At 37.1% G+C, this 26,786-nt stretch overlaps 1 protein-coding gene across 1 annotated transcript in view; it reads left to right on the top strand.

The window, feature by feature from the left end:
• The window catches only part of Dlgap1 (DLG associated protein 1), a 961,152-nt gene that overhangs the window by 115,140 nt on the left and 819,226 nt on the right, over positions 1–26,786 (top strand). Inside the window, exon 2 of the mRNA XM_045142954.1 lies at positions 15,661–15,821. The gene's annotated coding sequence lies outside the window, so the exon portion shown is untranslated. The remainder of the gene's footprint in view (positions 1–15,660; positions 15,822–26,786) is intronic.

Genomic DNA, 26,786 nt, shown 5'->3' with positions numbered 1-26,786 from the left:
ATGTAGGAGTATGTCTGCTCGTAGAACCCATGTGCTCTAGTAAATATTCCCCCACTCATGCCCATGCAAGCAACTCTAATTACATGCAGAGGCTCATACCCCACACACAAGAAATAGAAGAAAGTAGAAAAGGGACTAATTGGGAAGGTGTTCAGTGGAAGGAGGTATCGAAATAGCAATGGGGGGATGGAGGGATGGCTTAGCGCTTAAGGTGTTTGCCTGAGAAGCCCAAAGATCCCAGTTTGATTCCCCAGGACCCACATGCCAGATGCACAAAGGGGCACATGCATCTGGAGTTTGTTTGTAGTGGCTGAAGAACCTGGTGCACCCATTCTCTCTCTCTCTCTCTCTCACTCTCTCTCTCTCTCTCTCTCTCTCTCTCTCCTCTTTTTCTCTCGCAAATAAATAATATATATTTTGATTTAAAAAAGAAATAGCAATGGGGAGGGGATTATAATTAAAATCCATGTATAAAATTTGTCAATAAACAAAAAGTAGAAATTGCAAAGGTGGAAAAACTAGAGAACAACAAAGACCAGCCATTATATGTTTTTATATTCTAAAGACTCACTCATTAAAAGTTTTTGTCCATTGTGGTTTTATTGAGGTAGGCATGAAAACTATGGTCTGCTCAATATAATTGTCAGCCTTTACTGTAAACACTATCATTCACTTCCTTGGGCCAAACAAGAAAGAATTAACTACATCACACTTTTGTTTGTTTTAACTTACAGTCAGTTAACAACCCCAAATTTAGGATGGGTGGGTTTTAAAATATTTTATTTTTATTTATTTGCAAGAGAGATACACAAATAGGCAGAGAGAGAATGGGTGTGCCAGGGCTTCCCGCCAGTGCAGAGGAACTCCAGATGTGTGCGCCCCCTTGTGCATCTGGTTTACGTGGGCCGTGGGGAGTAGATCCTGGGTCCTTTGGCTTTGCAGGCAAGTGCCTTAACTGCTAAGCCATCTCTCCAGCTGGGATGGGTGATTTAAGATCAGAGGCAGCTAAATGAATTTCTTACCACGAGTTTACCTTTCAGCTTCTATTAAATTTTGGGACAGGAAGGAATATATATGCCAATCTCTATAATTATCAGTTTACTCTTTCGGTTATATGACCTGTGTAAAGCAAAGCCCTTACTTGGGTTCATCTTCAACTTAAGAATAAACCTAAAACTGATCTGCTTCGTTTTTTGAATAGTGGCGAGGTGTTTGAGAATCACTTATTGAAACGTTTTAAGTTTTAACCTGTCTCATTAAGAATCTGGCTTCTTTCCTCTTTCTCTTGCCTACCCAACAGACCTTAGAAGCCTCATTGCATTCTTCTCCTTAAGGTTGCCTAAGACGCTAAAGTCAAATGTAAAAGAAATGTGGGTGAGGATAGGGAACTGTGCTTCTGATAAAATTAATTGAAGTTCCAAGTGATTCCAACAAGTAGCTTAATATTATTCACAAAGGTGTGTGAACATTTTAGAAATAGTACTGTGAGCATTTCTCTTCAGTGGTCTTTCTCTGTTGAACATTTCAGTTCCACATGGCTTTATTCTATATTAATAAATTAATAAATTAAGCATTAAATGAGATATAGTCCTTATGGCAAAACTCTGTGTTTCTATAGTAGAGGAAAATGTATTTAAATGCCTTAAAAATGCCTAGGAAAACTCTTCAGTATAGGAAGAGAGATGCTTTAAAGCTTAGCATGGTTCAAACAAAATGTGTGAAATAAACACTAATTTTTAGCCTCATCTTACTTAGACTAATGATTCCATATTGCAGCTCTGTGGTTGTGGAACAAATCTAATTTATTCATGATGAATCTCCTAATACTTTGGTAAATGATTAGCTATTCAGACTTAATCCTTATTCAAGAGGACTTGTAATAATCTGAGGCAGAAATACACAGTTTTAGATGCTAATGTTATTTTTCATCTTATTTTCATGTGCCATAGATTTAGAAATATTTTATTTTTCTGTATATGTATCTTCTTAGTCGTAAACAGAAGTCTATTCATGCAAGAAAAAATTAGCTAGATTTTGAGTCAGAATGATCTAAGCCTTTAGCATGCAGAACAAAATTAAATTATTTATCTCAGATCTATTAAGAACTTACAAATATGACCCTGGAATATATCCATATGGCTATTTTTATAAATTCTTGCAAAAAGAAACTCCTCCTCCAAATATGTCAGGATTAATTTTCTGCTCTGTGGAGCACAGCTAGTGGGGTAGCAAGGCCCCGTGACATGTTCCACAGCATGATTTGCCAACCACTAGACGCCTGTGGCAGTGTTTAATCTACAGTAAACAAGCTGACAATTGGTTGAAGAAAGGTTTATGTAATTCTTCTTAATAGTCCTCTCTGGCGATTACATCAGTATAAGAGAATTGTAAAGGCAGAGCTGTCTGATAAGCAGTATTATTTTTCCTGCTATGAGCTTATCTAATATTTAGGTTTCCTGTATTACTGATGACTTGCAGTCACCTCTCCATTGTTTTGCAAAATGATAAGAAATGGATGAAATTTGAGTGTGCCTCTTCATTGTGTATGGAGATTGGGACTTCAGCCATTACTTTCTCCAAAGTGGCCTATAAGCCTTCAGATGTCTCACAAAGAGCTTTAATTAGTAAAATAATAACACGGCACTACTTAGATCCTCATAATGCTTCAGTAATTAGATTAAGCCCATCATTTGAAAAATTAGTCATGGCAGCAAGAAGAGTTGAATTCAGTGGAGATGGAACGATTTATTTCCTGTATGGACAGAGTGAAATAAAGGACAAAAGAGGACGTCTGCAGTGCCATGGTGAGAAATATGTACGTGTTATGAAACTATTAACAAACAAAGTCTGAGGGAAAACATGATTGTTTAAATTGCCCCACTGTCAAATCTCCAGTTGGGTCCTCAATCTATAAATGACTCATGTGTGTGTGTGTGTGTGTGTGTGTGTGTGTGTGTGTGCATGCACACACACAGTACAACTTCATTTACCTGATGTCATTAAAAAAAGTGATGAGTACTTTTTGATACATCTTAAATATATCCCCCTAACCCAATTTAACTTGTTTTATAAGTTTTAAAGGCTGAATATATATATGTCTTTCTATATATGTCTTTCCCAGTGTTCTTTCAACAGAAGACATTTATAATGATTTACCATGTTGCCTTAATAGAGTGTTAACTTTTGAAATTTAGGAAAGGGTTTGTTGATGTCTGCCCATGTCTGAGATGTTGTAGAGCAGCCCCTCTGGGTAGTATAGACAGAAACAGAGATTCCCCAACCGCTCTGATTCTTTAGTGCCGTCTTGATGACTTCCTGCACTTTCTATGTAACTTACATAGTTTGTTATTTTGAAATTCTCTCCCTATAGAGCATAATATCCCCCAACCAAGGGACAGTCTATGTTCTGCTTAAACGTGGGGCATTCAGGAAAAAGTCAAGAATGGCTCTTAATTTTAAGAGACTTCAAACTAACTGATAGAGTTGACATACCAAGAAAGTTATAGATGGCCTATAATTGTTCAAAAGAAATGCAATGATATGTACTTTTGATGATGAATAAAGTTGGAATACATTGTTTTGTGTTCACCCCAAAGGTGTGGAGCATTTTTAAGTTTAAAGAAATAAAATGTCTCCTTTTCTTTTCTTTCTTTTTTTTTTTTTTTTTTGAAATTGTCAGAAATCTGGTGTGGTGGCTCATGCCTTTCATCCTAGCATTTACATGTGAGAAGCTGAGGATTATTGTGAGGCAGCTTGGGTTCCATAGTGAATTCCAGGTCACTTGGGGCTAGAGTGAGACCTTACCTTGAATAAACCACAACCAAACAAACAAACAAACGAACCCAATTGGGGTTGTTAGATCTGCATTGAGGATATTTTTCTTAGGATTTCCAAGGTCCTGAATGTAACTGTGTACAATGATTGTTTTCCTTATTTTTGTGAAGAATCACCAAGAAAAAATTGAATAATTACTGACTACAGCAAAAGCCAGGGCATTGGATATTTTTACCCTCCAAAGTGATAAGTGTATATAAAAAGTATATATTTTAGCAAAGCAGTTGAAGACTAAAAATGGTTCTTTTGTTTTAAATTTCAATACTTGATAAAGAAATGGATTCTCAGAAATTAATAAGCAGTTTAAATTCACTCTTTGGAAATCTCTGGTGGATAACATAGCTTGTTTATACTATGAAAACTGAGAGAAAAGGATAGATATATTTGAGGAAAAAAATGACTTTGTTCTCTTAATTTTCTAGAGTGAAATTTTGTACAGTGAAATACTTGAATCTTAAGCATACAGATTGGTTAATTGATTCTTGATAAACCTATGAAACCCTATGTATACAAAGATATAAAATATTATTATCAGCTCCTGGTTATAAGTTGAATTAATAACACACAGAAGTCTGCACTACAGTGACTATTTATTATAAATCAGTGTTTTGATGTAAATGGAATTATATAAATAGAATTTTTATATTTTTTATTTTCTTTCTTTTTAAACAAGGTTTTGTTGTATAGTCCAGGTTGGATTTGAACTCACAGAATTTGTCCTGTTTTAGCTTTCAGACTGCTGAGATTATAGGCATAAACTGTCACAACAAATTTAATAAATGGAATTTCTTTTTTAATTAATTAATTTATTTAGTTGAGAGCGACAGAGAAAGAGGCAGATAGAGAGAGAATGGGCACGCCATAGCCTCCAGCCACTGCAAAAGGACTCCAGATGCACGTGCCACCTTGTACATCTGGCTTACATGGATCCTGGGGAATCAAGCCTCGAACCAGGGTCCTTAGGCTCCACGGGCAAGCATGTAGCTGCTAAGCCATCTCTTCAGCCCATGAAATTTCTTATGCATGAAACAGTATACTGTGTTCTTTTAATGTTCTGATTCAATGTATCTCAGTTGAATTGATCCCTGGGGAATATAACAATCTTTTCATCTTCTTTGTGCCTGTATAGAGTAGTAAATTTTAATATATGATATTTTGTTTTATTTATTTGTTGTTTCTTTTTGAACGTTCACTTTTCTTCTTGATACTTTTATGCACGTATATATATAAAGTATTTTCAACATATTTATCCCCTGCTTCTCTCTTTACACCCTCTCACTATTACTATGCTCTTACTTCTTTTCAGCTAGCCCACTCCTTCTTTTCAATTTTTAAAATTTTTATTTATTTATTTATTTAAGAGTGACAGAGAGAGAGAGAGCAGAAACAGAGACAGAAAGAGAATGGCTGCAACAGGGCCTCCAGCTATTGCAAACAAACTCCAGATGTGTGCACCCCCTTGTGCATCTGGGTAATATGGATCCTGGGGAATCAAGCCTTAAACTGGGGTCCTTAGGCTTCACAGGAAAGTTGTTAACCGCTAAGCCACTTTTCAGGGGTTTTGTGTGTATGATCCACTAAGTTCTATTTGGATTGCTTGCATGAACATGGGTGAGAGGATATTAACTGGAGCAAAGGAAGCTTACAGGTGACTACACCAATTTCCCCTACACAACAACCATTATCTGCCAGTAGCTCCTTGGGGAGGTATGGGGCATCATGGCCAGCCTCATCCAGGGTGAGATGCTGACAAGTCCAATATTGGGCATGAAACTGCAGCTTATATGCGTACATGTGTATAATAGCCATGCCTTGCCCAGGAGACAACACTCCTCAGCACTTCTCTCCTATTCTCCAGCTCTTAGTTCTTTCCACCTCCTTTCCCATAATATTCCCTAAACCTTTGAGGGGGTGATATAGAGACCCCATTTAGCTGAGCACATAGTAGGCACTGCTAGACACAGTAACACTTTGATCCATTAGGTGCCTGTGTATTAACCACCACACGAAGAGGCTTCTCTGACAAAAGCTGAGTGTAATGCCATTCTACGGGTATACACATATGTATCCAGAAGGCAGTTTGATAGCATGTCCATTGAACATAGTATTTTATTTCTATCATGGCTTTACTGGTTCTCATTCTCACAAAGTTCCCTTTTCTTTTCATCCTTTCCCACACTTACGTTGAATCTTTTGACAATAGTTAATCTCATAGGCATGAGATGAATCTCACTGTAGATTTGACAAACATATAGTATGGTTTATTAATTCTATTGGTAATAAACATTGATCTTGTTGGGAAATTTTGGCTTTTATGAACAAAAAACTAGTTCAATACATATCTCAAAAGATATATCAGAGCATTCTTCAGTATTTTTGTTTGCTCAAACAAGTATGAGTAGAGGCTTAGAAGGGCACAGCATATGTCTAGCCAAACAATCATGAATTTATTCTTGGAGTGTAGTTTTGACTTGCATTTGCCTGATAGTGAAAGATACTGAGCTAGTTTTTCATATTTTTACTGGCCATTTGTACATATTTTGACAGCTGTCCAATTCATTTTCCTACTTTTATTATATTATTTACTTTGAGATTAGTTTTATGTTTCTAATGTGTCCTAAGTATTAATCCCCAGTCAGATGTTCCGATGCCAAATTTTTCTCTTACTTTACTCTGCTTACTGTTTCATGCAATCCATTACCCAACTCTTGCTATTGCCTATTGACATCGTTTTCAGGAGACCTTACCTATCTCTACATCATAAAATATATTCCTGATGGTTTCTTGTAGCAGTTTCATGGATTTAAGTTTTATATTAAGGTATTTTATCCCTTTTAATGAACACTTTTTAGCATTAAGAATTGCTATATTTTGAATCAGTTGTTCAATCCTCAAATACACCCTAAGACAGTCTTACAACTGCAATTTCATATATCTATGAAAAAGTAAATCTTTGGAGTTTAATACATATACAGTTTTTTATCCCTAGTCTTGGAGTATGTGTTCACAGTAATGTTTCTGAAAAATACTTAGTTTACCTCTGTTCTCTCCCAGATCTGTGTGATTGTTCATATAATGGAAGGTATAAGAAAGGTATCAAATTTTGAATATAACATTATATACTTTTGCTTAATAAATTATTTTACTATTTTAGGCTATAATGATATTGATTCCTTAGTGTTCTTTAATATTATATCCACATTATCTATAAGTAGAAATTCTTTTACCTCTTCATAACCAGTTTATTTTACCTAATAACATTTGCTACTACTTTCAGTAGAATGAGAAGATTGGTAGAGATATTTGGCATTCTTTTTCTGTTCCTGATCTATGTGAAAATGTGTCTAGTTTTCTCTGATTAAATGAGACACTGACTTTGAGATTAAGGAAGACATTTTCATTATTAAGACAGCAATATTACTCTTTGATTTCTTGACTATTTTATAAGTGAATGTTTTTATAATGAGTGGATTTTTGTAGATGTTTTAGTGTACATAATATGTGCACTAATAAGCTAACTTTGGACTTCTGGAATTAGTTTCACTTGTCTCTCTGTATTATTCTCTGCATTTTTTTTTCCTGTGCTGTGTTTTCTAAATGTCTATTTCATTGTGCGGATGCATTCACAAACAATATTAGCCAGTAGCTGCCTTTCTTCTCTCTTAAAAAGAAAAATATTTGATAGAGAGACAGGGTGAGAGACACACACAGAGAGAGAGAGAGAGAGGGAGAGAATGGGCACATCAGGGCCTCCATTAACTGCAAATGAACTCCACACAGATGTGCCACCTTGAGCATCTGGCTTATCTGGGTCTTGGGGAATCAAACCTGTGTCCTTAGGCTTCACAGGCAAGTGCCTTAATCTCTAAGCCATCTCTCCAGATCGTTTTCTCTTTTGATCAAAATATTTTAGGTTTAGCTACCCACATTATGCTGCTGTAATAAAATGAAACACACACCTTTCTCTCATTTTCAATGTTTTTTTAAATTTTCCTTTTCACAATTTTTATTAACATTTTCCATGATTATAAAAAATATCCCATGGTAATACCCTCCCACCCCCACATGCTTTCCCATTTGAAATTCCATTCTCCATCATATTACCTCCCCATCTCAATCATTGTACTTACATATATACAATACCAACCTATTAAGTACCCTCCTCCCTTCCTTTCTCTTCCCTTTATATCTCCTTTTTTAACTTACTGGCCTCTGCTACTAAGTATTTTCCATCTCACGCAGAAGCCCAATCATCTTTAGCTAGGATCCACATATGAGGGAGAACATGTGGCACTTGGCTTTCTGGAACTGGGTTACCTTACTTAGTATAATCCTTTCCAGGTCCATCCATTTTTCTGCAAATTTCATAACTTCATTTTTCTTTACCACTGAGTAGAACTCCATTGTATAAATGTGCCACATCTTCATTATCCACTCATCAGTTGAGGGACATCTAGGCTGGTTCCATTTCCAAGCTATTATAAATTGAGCAGCAATAAACATGGTTAAGCACGTACTTCTAAGGAAATGAGATGAGTCCTTAGGATATATGCCTAGGAGTGCTATGGCTGGGTCATATGGTGGATCAATCTGTAGCTGTTTTAGGAACCTCCACACTGATTTCCACAATGGCTGGAACAGATTGCATTCCCACCAGCAGTGTAGAAGGGTTCCTCTTTTTCCACATCCCCGCCAACATTTATGATCATTTGTTTCCATGATGGTAGCCACTCTGACAGGAGTGAGATGGAATCTCACTGTAGTTTTAATCTGCATTTCCCTGAAGACTAGTGATGTGGAACACTTTTTTAGATGTTTATATGCCTTTTGTATTTCTTCCTTTGAGAATGCTCTATTTAGCTCCATTTTATTTGTTTGCTTCCTTATTATTTAACTTTTTGAGTTCTTTGCATATCCTAGATATTAATCCTCTATCAGATATATAGCTGGCGAAGATTTTTTCCCATTCTGTAGGTTGCCTCTTTTCTTTTTACACTGTGTCCTTTGCAGTGCAAAATCTTTGTAATTTCATGAATTCCAGTGATTAATCTGTGTTTTTATTGTCTGAGCAATTGGGGTATTCAGAAAGTCTTTTCCAAGACCAATATGTTGAAGGGTTTCCCCTACTTTTTCCTCTAGCAGTTTCAGAGTTTCAGGTCTGATGTTAAGGTCTTTATTTTTTTTGTTTATTTTTACTTATTTGAGAGAGACACAGAGAGAGAGAAAGAGGCAGATATATAGACAGAATGGGCGCGCCAGGGCCTCCAGCCACTGCAAACAAACTCCAGACGCATGTGCCCCCTAGTGCATCTGGCTGACGTGGGTCCTGGAGAATGGAGCCTCGAACTGGGGTCCTCAGGCTTCATAGGCAAGCACTTAACCGCTAAGCCATCTCTCCAGCCCTACTAAGGTCTTTAATCCATTTGGTCTTAATTCTTCTGAATGGAGAGAGATAAGAATCTATTTTTATCCTTCAAGAGATATATATCCAGTTTTCCCAACACCATTTGCTGAAGAGGCTGTCTTTTCTCCAATGAGTATTTTGGGCATTTTTATCGAATATCAGGTGGCTGTAGCCACCTGGACTTACATCTGGGTCCTCTGTTCTGTTCCACTGATCTGCATGTTTGTTTTTGTGCCAGTACAATGCTGTTTTTGTTACTATGGCTCTGTAGTATAGGTTAAAATCAGGTATGGTGATACCACCAGCCTTATTTTTGTTGCTCAGTATTATTTTAGATATTCGAGGTTTTTTTGTGATTCCAAATGAATTTTGGGGTTTTTTTTTCTATTTCCATCAAGAATGCCTTTGGAATTTTGATAGCGATTGCACTAAATGTGTAGATTGCTTTTGGAACGATTGCCATTTTCACAATATTGATTCTTCCCATCCAGGAACAAGGGATGTTTCTCCACATTCTAGTGTCTTCTGCAATTTCTCACTTGAGTGTCTTAAAGTTCTCATTGTAGAGATCCTTTACTTCATTGGTTAGGTTTATTCCAAGGTACTTTATTTATTTATTTATTTTTGATGCAATTGTGAATGGGAGTGATTCTCTGATTTCATCCTCTGTGTGTTTGTTGTTAGCATAATTGAAGGTTACTGATTTCTGTGTATTTATTTTGTATCCTGCTACATTGCTGTAGGTTTTGATCAGCTCTAACAGTTTCCTAGTAGAGTCTTTAGGGTCCTTTATGTATAGAATCATGTCATCTGCAAATAATGATAACTTGATTTCTTCCTTTCCAATTTGTATCCCTTTTATGTGTGTCTCTTGCCTTATTGCTATGGCTAAGACTTCCAAAACTACATTAAATAAAAGTGGGGACAGTGGACACCCTTGTCTTGTTCCTGATTTTAGTGGGAAAGCTTCCAGTTTTTCCCCATTTACTAATATGTTGGCTGTAAGCTTGTCATAAATAGCTTTTATTATATTGAGATATGTTCCTTCTATTCCCAGTCTCTGTAAGACTCTTATCATGAAGGGATGTTGGATTTTGTTGAACGCTTTTCTGCGTCTAATGAGATGATCATGTGATTTTTGTCCTTCAACACATTTATATAATGTATTACATTTATAGATTTGCATATATTGAGCCATCCCTGCATCTCTGGCTTAAAGCCTACTTGGTCAGGGTGAATGATCTTTTTGATATATTCTTGAATTCTGTTTGCCAATATTTTGTTGAGAATTTTTGCATCTATGTTCAGGAAGGAGATTGGTCTGTAATTTTCTTTTTTTGTTCTATCTTTGCCTGGTTTTGGTATCATGGTGATGCTGGCTTCATAGAAGGAGTTTGGTAGAATTCCTTCTTTTTCTATTTCCTGGAAAAGCTTAAGAAGCAATGGAATTAGCACTTCCTTGAAGGTCTGGTAAAATTCAGCAGTGAATACATCTGGGCCTGGGCTTTTTTTAGTTGGGAGATTATTGATAACTGTTCGGATCTCCATGCTTGAAATAGGTCTATTTAAGTGATTAATCACATCTTGATTTAATTTAGGTAGGTCATATAAATCAAGGAAATCATCCATTTCTTTCAGATTTTTGTACTTTGTGGAGTATATGCTTTTATAGTATGTCCCTATGATTTTTTGAATTTCTCTGGAATCTGTTGTGATGTTACCTTGTTCATCCTGATTTTATTAATTTGTGTCTCTTCTCTCTTTCTTTTGGTCAGATTTGCTAAGGGTTTATCAATCTTCTTTATCCTTTCAAAGAACCAATCTTTGTTTGATTAATTCTTTGTATTGTTTTTTGTTTGTTCATTTGTTTCTATTTCATTAATTTCTGCCCTAATCTTTATTATTTCTTCCCATGTACTGATTTTTGGTTTGCCTTGTTCTTCTTTTACCAAGGCTTTAAGGTAAAGCATTAGGTCATTTACTTGTGACCTCTCTAATATCTTAATATAGGTACTTAAGGCTATAAATTTACCTCTTAGCACTGCCTACATTGTGCTCTAGAGATTTTGGTATGTTGTGTTCTCATTATCGTTTGACTCTATAAATTTTTTGAATTCCTTCTTGGTTTCTTCATTGACCCATTCATCATTTAGTAGTGTATTGTTTAGTTTCCACCATTGTGTTTGGTGTTATCTGTGACCTTAGTTCTAATAGTGTTTGTTTGATGAATTTGGGAGCCCCCATATTAGCTGCATATATGTTTAGGATTATAATGTTCTCCTGTTGTAGTGTGCCCTTAAACAATATAAAGTGACCTTCCTTATCTTTCTTGACTAACGTTGAACTGAAGTCTACCTTGTCAGACATTAGGATAGCAACCCCTGCTTGTTTTCTAGGCCCATTTGCTTGAAAAACCTTTTTCCAACCTTTCACCCTAAGATAATGTCTATCCTTTGTAGAAAGGGGAGTTTCTTGGAGACAACAAATTGTAGGATCCTGCTTTTTAACCCAGTCTGCAAACCTATGTCTTTACATTGGGGCATTGATGCCGTTGATATTAAGAGATATTATTGAAAGTTGTGTATTTATGTTTGCCTTATTTTGTGTGTGTATTCTGGTTCTACCTGTGCTCTCTTGTGTTAACTAGTAATTGAGTATTGTTTGTTTTTTCTAGGTTTCTTATATGTGTGTTTTTCCTTTTCTTCGGCATGGAGGATTCTATCAAGTATTTTCTGTAGAACAGGTTTTGTCTTCAAATACTCCTTTAACCTGCTTTTGTCATGGAATGTCCTTATTTCTCCATCTATTTGAATGTATAGCTTTGCAGGATAAAGTATCCTGGTTGACAGTTGTTATCTTTTAGAACTTGGAGTATATCACTCCAAGCCCTTCTGGCTTTTAAAATTTGTGTTGAATAATCTTGATGGGCTTGCCTTTGTAGGTAACTTGATTTTTCTCTCTAACTGCTTTCAATATTTTTTCTTTGGTTTGTGTGTTTGGAAATTTGATTATAATATGGCGAGGAGAGGTTCTTTCCAGGTTTTGTCTGGCTGGGGTTCTAAAGGCTTCCTGAATCTGCATTGGCACCTCTTTCCCAATTTGGGGGAAATTTTCTTCTATGATTTTGTTGAAGATGCCTACTATACCTTTGGAGTGGAATTCTTCTCCTTCTACTATGCCCTGAATTCTTATATTTGATCTTTTCATAGTGTCCTGAATATCCTGAAATTCCCACTCATACTTTTCTATAAGTTTGTCTTTCTCTTTGTTGGACTGTATTAGATCTGCCACCTGGTCTTCTAGCTTAGATATTCTGTCCTCTCTTTCATCCATTCTACTGGTGAGATTTTCTACAGAGTTTTTTATTTCATTAACGGTGTTCTTCATTGCTAGTAATTCTACCTGGTTTTACTTTATTATTTCTATTTCCTTATTTATGTCTTGTATTGCCTTCTTTACTTCATTAAATTGGTGTCCTGCATCTTCTTTGATTTCCTCTTTGATTCCTTTGATTTCCTCTTTGATTTCTTCTTTGATTCTTTGATTTGTTCTTTGACCTCTTTGAACATATTTCCAATCATTCTTTTGAAATCTTTCTCAGGCATTTCCTCTAACTCTTTCTCACTGGAGGTCATTTCTGATGCATTAATACTTTTAGGTGGATTTATATTGTCTTGCTTTTTAGTGTTTCTTGTGCTATAATGCATATATTTTTGCATCTTAGATTAAGTTAATGCTTGGATTTTCTAGCTAGCTGGGTATTCTTAGCTGTATCAATTGATTTGATGTTATATATTTTCAGGGTAGGAGCTTAAGTTGTTAGGTGTGGCTCTTAAGACTCTCAGAGTATCTACAAAGGTGTTCCTAGGGGTTGAGTGTCCCTGCTATGGGAGTATTCAAGTAGGCTGAGTGGAATAAAATACAGGTAGATTCTAAAATTTAACTAAACACTGTACACATTCAATTAAAAACAGCCCCAAATATGTATGCAAGAGTAGTTATTATAACAACCAGATCCTCTATCAACAAAGAGGTTAAGATTTCTGGTCTGTTGAGGGATTCAAGTCAGCTTGTGACCAAGTGAGACCCTTCCCTGGTGCAATTCCCGTTACCTTGGGTGATTTTGGTCTCAGTCAAGTTGCTGCCTGGGTCATCGGGCTGCTGTTCTGATTTCTGGACCTGGGCACTGACTTTTCCTGCGGGGCAAACCAAGCCTGGCAACTGTGGCCCTGCAGATCAGCACCTCCACTGCTGGAACTGCTGCTGCTAAAGTCGCCACTGCTGGGTCTGTCGCTGCTGCTGCCTCTGCTACTGCTGCTGTAGCTGCCACTGCTGGAGCCACTGCTGCTGCTGAAGCTGCTGCTTCTGTTTCCACTGCCGCTGCTGCTGCCACTGAAGCTGCTGCTGCTGGATCTGCTGCTGTTGCCTCTGAAGCTGCTGCTGCTGGATCTGCCACTGTTGCCAACTACTGGATCTGCTGCTGCTGCTGGGGCTGCTGTTACCAGTTCCGGAGCCGCTGATGTTGCTGCTGGACTCTGCTCCTGCTTGGATCCCACTGTCGGCTCAAGTTGGCGTGGCCGGGTCCCAGGACTGCTGCTTTGTTTGCTGGAGCTGGGCACAGGCAGTGGGGGGGGGGGGCGGGGAGGAGGGAGCCGAGGCTGCTCTAATTCTCTCGCTATTCCACGTGTTCTTCTACCTTGTCATCTGCTCCTCTGTTGTTCACTGCTGCTCTCCGTTCATGTTTCTTGAGTTGCGGAGAGCTCTGGTGCAAGTAGAAGCTCCCTCACCTGACTTTTCCTGTGGCTGGAGCCGAGCCTGGCAGCTTTCTGGTGTGCCGCAGTTGGCAGACCTGCCGGGGCCACTTTTGCCAGCCTGTGCAGGCTCTGGATGCTCTGGATCTCTTCTACTTCTCTGCTGCCACTTCAATTTCCTATACACCTCACTTTTTAGTAAAAGTGTATATTTTGCTGAGGTTTTGGGGGGTCTTTTTCCCCCCTAGGCTGCTTTGGCATGGTACCTATGCCACCATCTTAACCGGAAGTTCTCATTTTCAATGTTTTGAAACAATTTACTGAGTATTAGAACTATTGTTCTTTGAATAAACTACAGCTTTTGGTTGGCATACTATCGAGGCCCTATTGTTTCTCATGAAATTTATCCTTTCTTACATGTAACTTTCTCTAATGTCTCTAATGTTATTTAGTATTATTTTTGTTATTAAGATGATTTAGTGTAAGTAGAAGCCTCCATGGAAAATTGTCCCTTTCATCTTGATTTTCAAACGTGAATGCATAGATGCCTATAGACAAGACACTTTATGAGGACATTTTATTTATTCTTTTGTTTTCAATAGTTGATACATCCTGTCATTTTTCAGTTTTTATAGCATTGTCTTCCTTCTTTCCAGGTGAACTTCATGAATATTTTTGTTAATTTGTTAAAACTTTCTAAAACTCAGGATATTGATTTATTGGATTTCTGTTTATGAGTTTTCTAATGATTTTTTCTTTGCTTTTATTAATTTCTCTTATGTGCATTGCCTTTTTATTACCTGATAATCATACTTAAAATTCACTTTGACTATTTCATTTCTCCTGATAACGTTCTTAGCTGATCTGTAAAAGTAATGCAGTCTTATAGCAAGGAGCAATTTTTGTTGAAATTAGCTAACAGATTCAAAAGCTCACTATATTTCTCCCAAATAAAAATAATTCCACATCAAAAAAAAAAAAAAAAGGGAAGATGGAAAGAGCAAAGGAAGAAGGAAGGGAGAGGGAAGGAAGGAGACAGAAATAAATGAACCTTGAAAGTCAGACAGATATGGCTGCAGTCCCAGCTCCTTTGTTTTATTGTCATCTGATTTGGGCAGTTTTAAAATTCCCTAATTCCCAGGGCCCTTATTTGTGAAGCAGAAATAAAGACATTGCATCTGGGGATATATTAAGACAGTTTTTGAAAAGTACCAACTGAATATTTTTATCATGTGCTCAGAAAGTAGCTCTCTAAATGGCCCTCTCTCTGTCTTCAGAAGTTTTAAGCAAAAATTAAAGAGAGAGAGAGAGAAAAGGAAGGAAGGGAGGGAGGGGAAGAAGGAACAGATAAAGGAACAAAGAAATGAAAGAAGGAAAAGCACTATAAAGCACTTGACTTGTAGCAATTTTATCCCTCAGGTTTCTGAACAGATGTGCATATAAACCAGGCACAAAAAGTGGCACAAGTATCTGACATTCTTTTGTAGAGCAAGAGCCCTGGTACACACACACACACACACACACACACACACACACACACACACCAACACCAATAAAAGAATATGCTAAGAATGTTATTCATTTGGTTAAGTGAGTATAAGTAATCTTGGAAACTGACTATGAAGCTGTATTAACAGATTTCCCCTTTTTTGGTTTCCTTCCCTGTTTTAGGTTACTTTGAATGGTACTCTTGAGCCCTCTGAATTGTCTACTAGCTAGACCTTTCCTGGAACACTCTCTTGAAAGAACCAGCATAAATCCCATTGGCTCAAATACAATTCCAGATTAATGGAGTTCTTGCAAAGTAGACTACACCTTTCGCCATAATACTGGTAAGAGCTTGAAAGTACATGATCTGTTCTAAAATATTGCTGCTTTCTTATGAACGAGGAAGTTACATTAAACTAAAAGGTATCGATACCTTGATGGAAATGTATGATTAACCAAGTGCATCCTACTTATTTGAAAATATGTTATGTACAGTTTGGCATGTCAACATTTAGTGTTAGTGGACTTTCCTAGAAACATTCTTCTGTTATAAAATGTGATACTGACTAATGAGACCTATAATTGTGGAAATCTGTTGTTTTTGCTGCTATAAAATGAGTAACTGTAAAATGGGGGAAGCTAACTCTTGGAAACTGGCTATGATGATAGGGTCCCTATTGTGATGGCCTATGTGCACACTCCTTCTAGCTGAGCTTCCCTCTCACGCCATGCTGGTATTCACGGGCTTGCTACAGCATGACTCTTCCACATCTTTGATATATTCTGTTCCAGTGTAGGAACTTGCCAGATACACCAGTCAGAGTTCATTGTCAAACGGATTTAGGGCTAGGACAAGATGGCGAAGTTGATGAGCCAGATGACAGACCAGGAATCGTGACTGCATAGATCCATGAGGGATAACCTGAATGAAATGAGGTTGACCAAAGATAGCTCTGCACTTTCAGGCTTGCGATAGCTTCCTGAGATCAGATCAAAGAAGAAAGCTGGTGTTAGGATCACATGTTTTGGGTACACAAATGTTGAGAAATAGAGTTCATCCAAAGGGCTCTGTCCACAAGCAATCAAGTTATTCTGCCCCTCAAACATATGAAACCCAAGACCTGAGTCAGCACCTCTGACAAATAAGTCAGAACAGAATGGCTGTGCAGAAGGGTGATCATTTGTCATGCATGTGCATCCACAGTGCCCTACAACTTTTGAAATGTTTTTTGGGTGATGGCAGGGAAATTATGTTCTAAATGTTTCCTGGTGAATAAGGCCTTATAAATCAAAACTGGGAGGTAGAATGTATATAATTGCCCTGATAACAAACAGTGGACTAGGCCAAGGGTTGTGGGGATAAATCAAGGTTTCTACATTGAATCATGATTCTGCAACCTTTGGGCCGTGACTATGGAACAGTAGTGAAAATTGGATAAGATGCTTTACAAATAGTATCTAATAGTAGGTATCTAACATAATAAATGTTCAATAGGATGATATAATATGAAATTACAGTGACCTTGACTTTAATGTAATTTTCTCTATGACTACTTAAATTTTTCATGAGAAAATTCCCCTGTTAATGTTAAATTTTCCTTAATTTTACATAGCCAGCCATAGTTGTAAAATATTACTTGATTTTCAAAGAGTAGATTTCAGGTTTTTAAATTTGATGAATATATTTCTGAAGATGGTTATTTCAAAATTTTATCATCTGTCACTTTTAGCATATTCATTTATTGTATAAGATAACTAGCTTTTCTAAATCTCCTTATCTTTATAATGAGAACAAGAGAATGTTTATATTAAGTATCCTGAAGGTTAAATAATCCATGTGCAGTACATAACACAGTAATACCCAATTCATGTCAGCCACAGCCAATGCCGCTATTATTATTTGAGCAATTTCAACTACCTCCAGTGTGATTGCTAATGTTGGTGGTCTTTTTATTTTTGAGATAGGGTCTCAAGCTGGCTTCACATTAACTATGTAGCTGAGTCTGGCCTTGAACTCCTAATTTTCCTGCCTCCATCTCCCAAATGCTGGGATTAAAAGAGTATACCACTGCTGTGCCTGGCTCTTTTTGTTAGTCTTTCATTTCTAAAGCTTAAAACAAAGTATTCCATAGTGTTCAATCTAATATTAATTTACTAAAATGTCAAAACATATTTCTTTTGAAAACATGAAATATTGATATTTAATGCAACATATAGATTAAGCTAAAATCTCATCTTATGCTACTGCTACTAAATCATATTTAAGCACAGCTGCTTGTAAAATCTTCCCAACCTGATCTTTTTCTGGGTTGTTACACAATACCCACTTTGAATTGCTTTACACTTTGATTTTTATTAACAGATCTTTTCAGTTTCAACCTTATTTAGAACTCTAACCTACTGATTCAGCCTACAGTGCAATAAAATCTACTAAGTCATAAAAAAAAATATGTCACTAATCAGGATAGCACCACAAGTTATACTGGAGGCTTTAAAAAATATTCATTCACAGGTAATTTCTTATTTCATTTATTTCTATAACTATAAGAAAAGTGTGGCACAGGGAATTTTCCTCCTACATATTTTGTAAAATAAATCCATTGTATCTATTAATAGCAAAACTTTTAGTGTGATTCTTGATAGACTTGCTAAGAGATCTTATGTGCATCAAAATCTGACTGTAAAAATACAACCATGGGAAAACTAGGGATGGCCACAAAGCTCAGGAGAATAAAATCGTGCACAAATGTCTTCCATCTTTTTTACATTCTCTCTGAAACAGCGTTATAGACCTCTCAGTGCTACCCTCCACTCACCTTCTAGCCATTGTCCAGGCCCAATCTGTAACAATAAAAGGTAATTAGCACAGTCACTGCTCTGCAGTGTGTTTGTTTAATGACTGTTTTAACTTTATTAGTGCTGTACAAACTGTCAAGCATGGGGACTGTGTTGTTTTTCAAGTGAGGTTTTAATACATTAGCAGGTAGGATATTTTTGAAACTCTATCATCAATTTTGGGCTATTTATATCTAACAACTGGCTCAAGCACTGCTTAGGTGGCCTGTAGCTTGATGCATAACTGACCATATGGGAAGTAGTATACTTGAATGATAAACTATGAAATTAGTCTTCTCAATTTTGTATTAAGAAAAACTCAATCTTGCAGCTCTAAGATTATTATTTTTATTTTTTATTTTTATTAATTAGTTTTCTACTCAGCAAATACAGTCAATTTTGTACTATTGATAGGCTTATCCATGTCCTACCCCCTCCCCCTAGCCCCTCCTTGTTGATATATATGGGTCATGCATTCTGGAGTTAGCCCACAGTTATGGGGAGGAGAAATGTCTCTGGATATCATGACCCAACCTGTGGCTCTGACATTCTTTCCACACCCTCTTCCGCAAAATTTCCCTGAGCCATGTTGGGTTCATTTTTGGTCTGCTTCAGTGATGAGGTGTTGGGGGCCTCTGGGTCTCAGGATATCTGATTTGGTAGGAGTTGATTTTTCTCTGTGTCTATCTCCTTCACCCTTGTGCTGGTACACGGTTCACCAAGAAAACAACACCCTTGCTTGTTTCACCAATTGTTCTTAGTTTCAGCTGGGGCCCTTTTGAGGTATGATGGGGTGGCTCTTTTCTTAGGACCTATGTCTATCTGAAAAGAGAAGCAGATTCTCCAATAGAGAGTAAAGTTAGCTCCTGAGAAATGAGATAACCCTTACTTTTTTTATAGCGAATTTAATAAGTATAGGCCCTCTTGTAGCCCACGATTGGTGGTAGCTTGATAATGGAGAGTGGGCTTATGTTTGGATATGGTTCTGACTTGTTTCCCAGCTCCAGCTATGGGTCCCTTACCACTGAGGGTATCAGTTAGCTGAATCAAGAGCAGCTGGTTTCCCACCATGGCTGTGTGCCACTATTGCACTTGTGTGAGCATCACAACAGGTTATTTGCTGCTAAGTAGGTTAGACCATGAGTTACTTGGACAGATATTGGTCATTTTCCCCCAGGCGCCCATGTAGCACCTTCTGGCACTAGACACACTGACTGTCTGGGGACTGACTCTCTTCCAGCTTCCAGCCATGCCATTCCATTTTATGTGTCAACCACATAAGGTATCTTCAGCAGTAGGGTCTTACCACTAACCTTTGGTGGGTCATCAAGTACTCTGACAGAAATCTGTCTTTCTTTTAGGAAACCTTGTAGGTCTCTCTGATCATAAGTTCATTGTGGATGATAGCCACATGCTGGTACTGGGAGTTACAGGACAGTGCCCACTAAGCAAAGGAAGAAAAAGATAACTAATTAGAGGAGAGAGAGAGAGAAACTATAGAAGATTAAGGTCAGTCTTTACCATACTCTCTCCAGTGTCTTGTAGCTCAATTGTTCCCTCTAAGATTATTTAAAATTTAATTTATTCAACTTCTGTCCTATATGTCATCTTGCCATGGTAAAGGATATAAAATTATCAGTTTACAGTTTTATTGTGAACTCCTAAAGAGAATCATCTATGATCTAATCATTTTGTCATCTACTCCTAGCTTCAGTTCTTGAAAATGATAAGCACCCAATAAGTATTGATTGTGAATGACTGAAGGATAACTTAATTTGGCACATGTGCAAGGTTATTTAATAATTTAATGTAATAATAATAGTAATAGACTTAAATTTTTACTTACCATGTACTGATGCATTCTGTTATTTGTTTTATTCATTTAATAAATATATATTGGACGCATGTGTTGTATTTAGCACTTTTCCAGATGTTGAAGCTTTACCAGTAAGAAAGACTAATAGAAAGTTCTATATTTGCAGGACTCACATTTTAGTTGACAAATTTACTTGTAGCTAATCTTTTGAATTCCTAAAAAATGATTAAAAATAATGTAACATGTTGGGTTATGATATACAGAGACATTTATCATACCAATAACTGTGGGTTAACTCCACAATGCACAACATATATACCTCAACAAGGAGGGGCCCGTGGGGAGGGGGTAGGTCATGGATGAGCCTAATAATGGTACCAAACTTCCTGTACTTGCAGAATAGAAAACTAATAATAAATAAATAAAGTTTAAAAAATAATGTATCATCATAATTTTACAATATATTGCTTTGACAATGGAAATTCAATTGAAAGTTTCAGAAAACATTCAGAGTCTTGACTTGAAAGTGAGTGGAATTTCATAGTAGATGCTAAACAGTGATAAGATTAGTTGTCCATTATTATCTTGAAGAATTCTGAAAAATGGCAAACACACTGTTGTACTTCATAGTGTTCAAGTGTTGTGCAATAATGTTGGTGTTTCTGCTAGCACTGATTATTAAGGAAAATTTGTCAAAGCAAAGTGTTGGGCTAATAGAGAACAAAAATGACCACTGCTAAAATATACTGTGAGAGTAACCATGCACAGTACTACACTAAGATATGTGTTCATCTTAGCTGTGAAAGTATGAAATAAGGAAATGATGATGACTCCCAAAAAATAGTGACAGTTGGACTTAGGCATTATTCCATTGCTGTCAGGAAATGTTCCCAGTGACATTTTAAGGGGACAACATTGTATGTATGTATCAATTTTTTCCTTATGGACTAGCTAATAATTTTTATTTTTATTTAATTACAATTAACAATTACATCCTGACACAAATTGAATAATTCTTGTAGAGTAGTAAAGCTCAAAACAAATCCCCATAAAACACTGTACATTTATATTTTTTTTCTTGCCATCATCTTGTTAACAATTAAAACATAGGCAAGTCTTAGCATCCCACTTTTTTCAACAGTGCTTATAATGTGCATTCCATTGGACCTAACCCTGAAGAAGTTAATACTCTTAAGAGTATAAAAAAATTAATAGGCCATTACCTTAACAATGTAGAAATGGTCTTTGCATTTAATATGCTTTATTCAGTGTGTGTTCATATAATGTATTAACATCAAAATACAATCTAAAATCAAGAAGAGGGCTGGAGAGATGGCTTAGCAGTTAAGGCATTTGCCTGCAAAGCCAAAGGACCTCAGTTCTATTCACCAGGACCCACTTAAGCCAGATGCACAAGGTGGTACATGCATCTGGAGTTTATTTACAGCTGCCAAAGGCCCTCACACATCCATTCTCTCTCTCTCTCTCTCTCCTTCTCTCCCTTTCCCCTCCCTCTCTCTTTCTGAAATAAATAAAAATATTTTTTTGAAGATCAGAAGAACAAAATCAAGGAGAGCAGATACTAGTCTTTAAATTGGCCATTACCTGGCCTCTTGAATCAGAGGAGGCTTGGGGTTCTCAGGAGATTTTGTTAGAAGGAGCACAAGCTTCTTTGAGCTAGTATTGATGAAGGAAGTCTGCTGAAGAAACTTTTCTAAAAGCATGCTCCAGGAATTCACCCAGTCCTGTGGGTAGCCCTGCTTTCTGGTTACCAGTCTCTGTGGCCCATATGGCTTCTCTTTCATTTTTTTTTTTCTGTGACTCTACCTCCTATTCCTAACTTCAGACATAATTTTTGTACAGTTCAGTGCCCTACAAAGTATAATTCCCACTTTTCTAATGACCATACATAGCTAACCGAATCCCTTTCTAGGGCGTACTAGATTTCTGGAAAGATTCAGGTTGGTTCACCTGTATCAGTTATTTGTTCTTATCCATGAAAGCAGTGCAGTTATGGGATGCATACACAGACTCTTTTTTTTTTCCCCATTATGTGGCCCAGCTAGCTAAGAAAAAGCTGGATAGAGTAAGCTGCCAACACTACCTACATCATGACATGCATGTTGGGATGTGTTAATAGTGAGTATTGGCAGGTCCACAGGTATGGTTTACATTGGGGGGATTTTATGTGATAAAATGAAAGCTTAGTTTTAATGTATCAATTTGTGTCTTGAGTGATAATGGAAACCATGTCTAAATCATAAAAATGTTACAAGTGACTCATGGCATATATTTAATATGCATACTTTAAATACCTGACTGTGATAAACAGCTGAGAGAATTTTTAATTCAAAAGCTCAAGGGATTTACATTTTTAAAACATCATAGCATTTTAATTGCTAATTGCTTCCTTTAAAGTACATTTTGCACCAAAAGTTTCAGAGTATTTGGGTTTTTAAAGACTTAAAATAGAAAACGAGTAATAATTTTACTTTCTTTTTGTTGCTAAATTTTTAAGGTTCAATTTTGAGGTGGAGGCTTCCAATGGTTTACAAAATCTTTCAGACCTCTTCAGTCACCATAATCCTTGCATGTCCACATCTCTTATATACAATAGATTGTCTACATGAAATGTACCTAATCCTCCAAAGTATTTAAAATCATCCCGAGATTATATATAATGCCTAACATCGTGTAAAGACTATGTAATAGTTTTACTAGTTTATTAGTAAGGGGATAATGAAAAGAAAAGTCTGTGTATGTTTAGTACAGGTATATATTTTTTCAAATATTCTATCTGTGGTTGGTAGGAGATGTATGTATGCAGCCCTGGATTTAGACATGCTGATCTGAAAGAGACTGTGTCCCTCAGTCATTTTTGGCTAACGTTCATCATGTTTCTTTACAGAGACAGATAAACAAACCCAAGATACCCCATTTAAGTCACAATTATCAGAATTTTCAACTGACATACAAACCCAATAATTCAGGTGCCATTCAAACAAGCCTATATGGTCTGATGAGAGCTGATAGACTTTTTGAACTACTAAATTATGTACTAACAAGTCTTAGTAACTTTATTATATGAAGCTGAAGCACTGGGTTAATTATGGAAGACTTAGCCATGAGCCACAATACCTGACTTTTTATGTGGTTACTGGGTTCCAAATTCATATACTCACGATCACCACAGCAAGTGACTAATGCACTGAGGTGTCTTCCTAAACCAAAGTTCATTTTTTAAGTTTTCTCAAAAAAAAATTAAAATAAAAATAAAAAAGGATGTTCTCTATGGGGAAAAAGCAGAAACAGATTTTTACCACGTTTCTATATTGGGCCAGAGAGTGAGTGTTTGGCCAATTTATTGACCTCAGAAAGCATGTAGATTGGTGTGGTGGGAGGAGAAGTAGAGATATTAAAAATAAGATATGATCCGGTACATTATGCAAGTAGTAATCAAATGAAAAGCTAGACAGGGAGCTGAAGAGATGGCTCAGCAGTTAAAGGACACTGGACACCTACCTAAACAGAGATCCAGTGGCTCCTAAGTGCCCATCACTGAAGTAGACTTAAAATGCTCCCAACATGGCTCAAGGAATTCTGCAGAAGAGGGGTCAGAAAGTTAGAGCCACAAGTTGGTGTATTATGCACAAAGACATTGCCTCCTCCCCCCATAACTGACTGCTGCTCCTACAATGCACAACCCACAATCCCCATGGGGATGACGTGCATCCCCACGGAGGAGGGCGCCTTTGGAAAAGGAGCAGGGATGAGGGACAGGATGGTACCAATATGTGTTGTTTACATACTAAGTATGTCCACAACTAATAAAAATAAATTGAAAATTTCCTACAGTACTTGTAGATGCAACAAATGTAAATCATGAAAATTTAGACACTGTGCTCAGAGAGCTGTTTGTCCAGATTTTTAAAAATATGAAGCTTTAATTTATAGACACTACACCAGGAATGTGCATTATGCAAGAAAGACAATGAGAATACCAATCAGAAGATCTTTTCTAACAGCCTTGTTCTTGGATGAGAAAACTAATGAACAAATATACATTTGTATGGCTTAACACTATGCGTTTGAGGAAAGTACTTTAAAATCCTTTTTTTAACTTTTGTTGTTGTTGTTTTGTTTTTTGAGGTAGGATCTCGCTCTAGCTCAGGCTGACCTGGAATTCACTATGCAGTCTCAGGATGACCTTGAACTCACAGTGATCCTCCTACCTCTGCCTCCTAGTGCTGGGATTAAAGGGGTGCACCACCACGCCCGGCACCTTTATTTAACTTTTATGAATACCAAACTACTTGCTCAATAAATCAAGGCTAGGAGAATTGTTGGCATGTGTCTAAATACGTAACAATACTCAGCACTACACACCCATGTGACAGTATACTTTAAGTTGCTCTGGTTGTTCTTCTTTTTTTTTTAAATGCATCTCTCCAGATTCCCTATATCCTTTACCATTTAAATTAGGCTGGAGGGCAAGGCTTTGGCCTCAGGTGAGCAAGGCTACAGAGGGAGATGACATGCAGGGTGAGATGCATCTGCGTTTTGAACACAGGAGAGCGCCAGAATCGGCAGCATGCAGACCGTAACTTGCAGCATTAGCCCGAGACCACAGAGCTGAGGCTGGGTCCACAGTGCTTTCTCTCTGGGAAGATGACATAAAAATTCCTACTGGGAGACCAGAAGTGTGCACAGGAGACAAAACAACAGGCCAGAGTTTCTGATCCATTTTCAAAACTTGATTATTTTTATCAACAAATAGTCACTGTGCCTACTGATGGGCTTCAGTGTGATGTTTTGATATATGTATACATTAAAGTTAATATATCACTTCCCAATTTATTATTGCTCTACTTTTGACTCAACAGATAGTAGAAATACATCATTTACTTTCATACCCAGTATCTAATTAAATTAATAAATGTTATGTGTAATGTGATGTGATGTGTTATGTGTGTGTGTGTGTGTGTGTGATGTTGTGATATGGTTGCCATATGCCATTTGCCTCTGGTGGCCAGAGCAGAATGGGTGTCCCACTCCATTATTCTTTTACACAGGCTAGTTTCGAGCTGGAGTCATTACTGAATGATTCCAGAGCTCTTGGGGCTCTGAGATTCTCAGTGTCTCATTCACAATGGGACTGGGGTTACAGACAGGCAGAGCCATGGTCAGCCATTTATGTGGGATCTGGAAATTTCAACCCTGGTGGTCTCAGACCCTCAAGCTTGTACAAGTGCACTTAACTACTGAGCCATCTTTCCAGCCCCTCTAACCAGTATTTTTAAAGATACTACAGTAATCTATTTTAATCTATTTGATTCTATGATAAAAGTTCTATTCCATGCATGGCCATCCTACCATATACATTGAAGAAAATAGTTTCCTCAAAATATGTATATTCTCATATTACATTTCATTAAAAATGTTGACCATGAACACATTTTTTTCTTGATCTCCAGTTGAGAAAATAGTGTATTCATAGTGACTGATACACCTAGGAGACTCACATCTCATTTTATCTACTTCTGTGGTCCAAACTTGGTGTGGCAATGGAATGGTTCAGGTGAGACTGGTCTGGGGAGTATTCCAAATCTCTTGCTTGAACCCGAAGCTTTGTAAGATGGAAAACCAAGAATGAAACCTCATGTTTGGGCTTGAGTCAAGCTGTAATTTGGTAGAGGTACAGGAATGATTTGGGAAATGGATGTTCTCAGACCCTCAGTTCTTGAATAGGGGAGGAAGAAAGAAGCAGTGAGTTGTGAATTGGTGCAGTGGTGTGGACGGACTCAGAGCAAAGGACGAGCTGGACATGGAGCACACAGGTGCACCCCTTCATCCAAGACTAAGGCTGAAGTAGAGTCCTCGGGTGTCTTCAATGCTAGCAGCTCAGGAGTCCTGCAGGCTACACAGTACCTGCCTCAGCAGATGCCACATGCTCAGTGCTGAGAAAGTCTCCCAGCATGACGGGATGTTCAGTGTGGCCAAATCCTTATCTAAAAGATGGGACCCTACAAGGGTTCCATCCTCTGAAAGCCAGCCATATTATGAGTTCCATGACTTGACTGGAAATGGGGCTCTCATGAGCCAAATTTTATTTTCAATGTAGATGTAGATGTAAAGTGCATTATAAGACCAGGAGGCAGTTCTCATTAAAAATCAACACAACTGATAAATTTAGCAAGAGTGACCAGAGGATAAAGAAGAAAGAAATGAATACAGCAAATCAAATGGAAAATATCTTTGAAAAACACAAACTGTTATCTCTCATGAAGGAATTGGTAAATGAGGAAAATCTCAATATACATTAAAAATTGGAATTTATTATTTCAAATCTCCTTACAAAGAAAATTAAAAACCTTAGAGGTCTTGTAATGATATCTACTCAAAAGTTTGGCCAGAAATATATTGCCTGATTTACTAGAAACATTAAAAAATTGAATATGAAATAATACTTTCAATCTCATTTTACATTATCCTACTACCAAAACTAAAGACATGAGAGTAAATTACAACTATGGACTGGTGTTAGTCATGAGCATAGATGTATTTATTTTTACTAACAGCCAGTAATTTAAAATATAAAGTGAAAATAAGTTATAATAGAATAAATCTATGAAATACGTAAAAATATATTTGCCCCATG

Source organism: Jaculus jaculus, chromosome 2, assembly GCF_020740685.1.
Source record: "Jaculus jaculus isolate mJacJac1 chromosome 2, mJacJac1.mat.Y.cur, whole genome shotgun sequence".
NCBI lineage: Eukaryota > Metazoa > Chordata > Mammalia > Rodentia > Dipodidae > Jaculus > Jaculus jaculus.
Note: the sequence above shows the minus strand (reverse complement) of the source record. Positions and strands in the feature narration are given on the sequence as shown.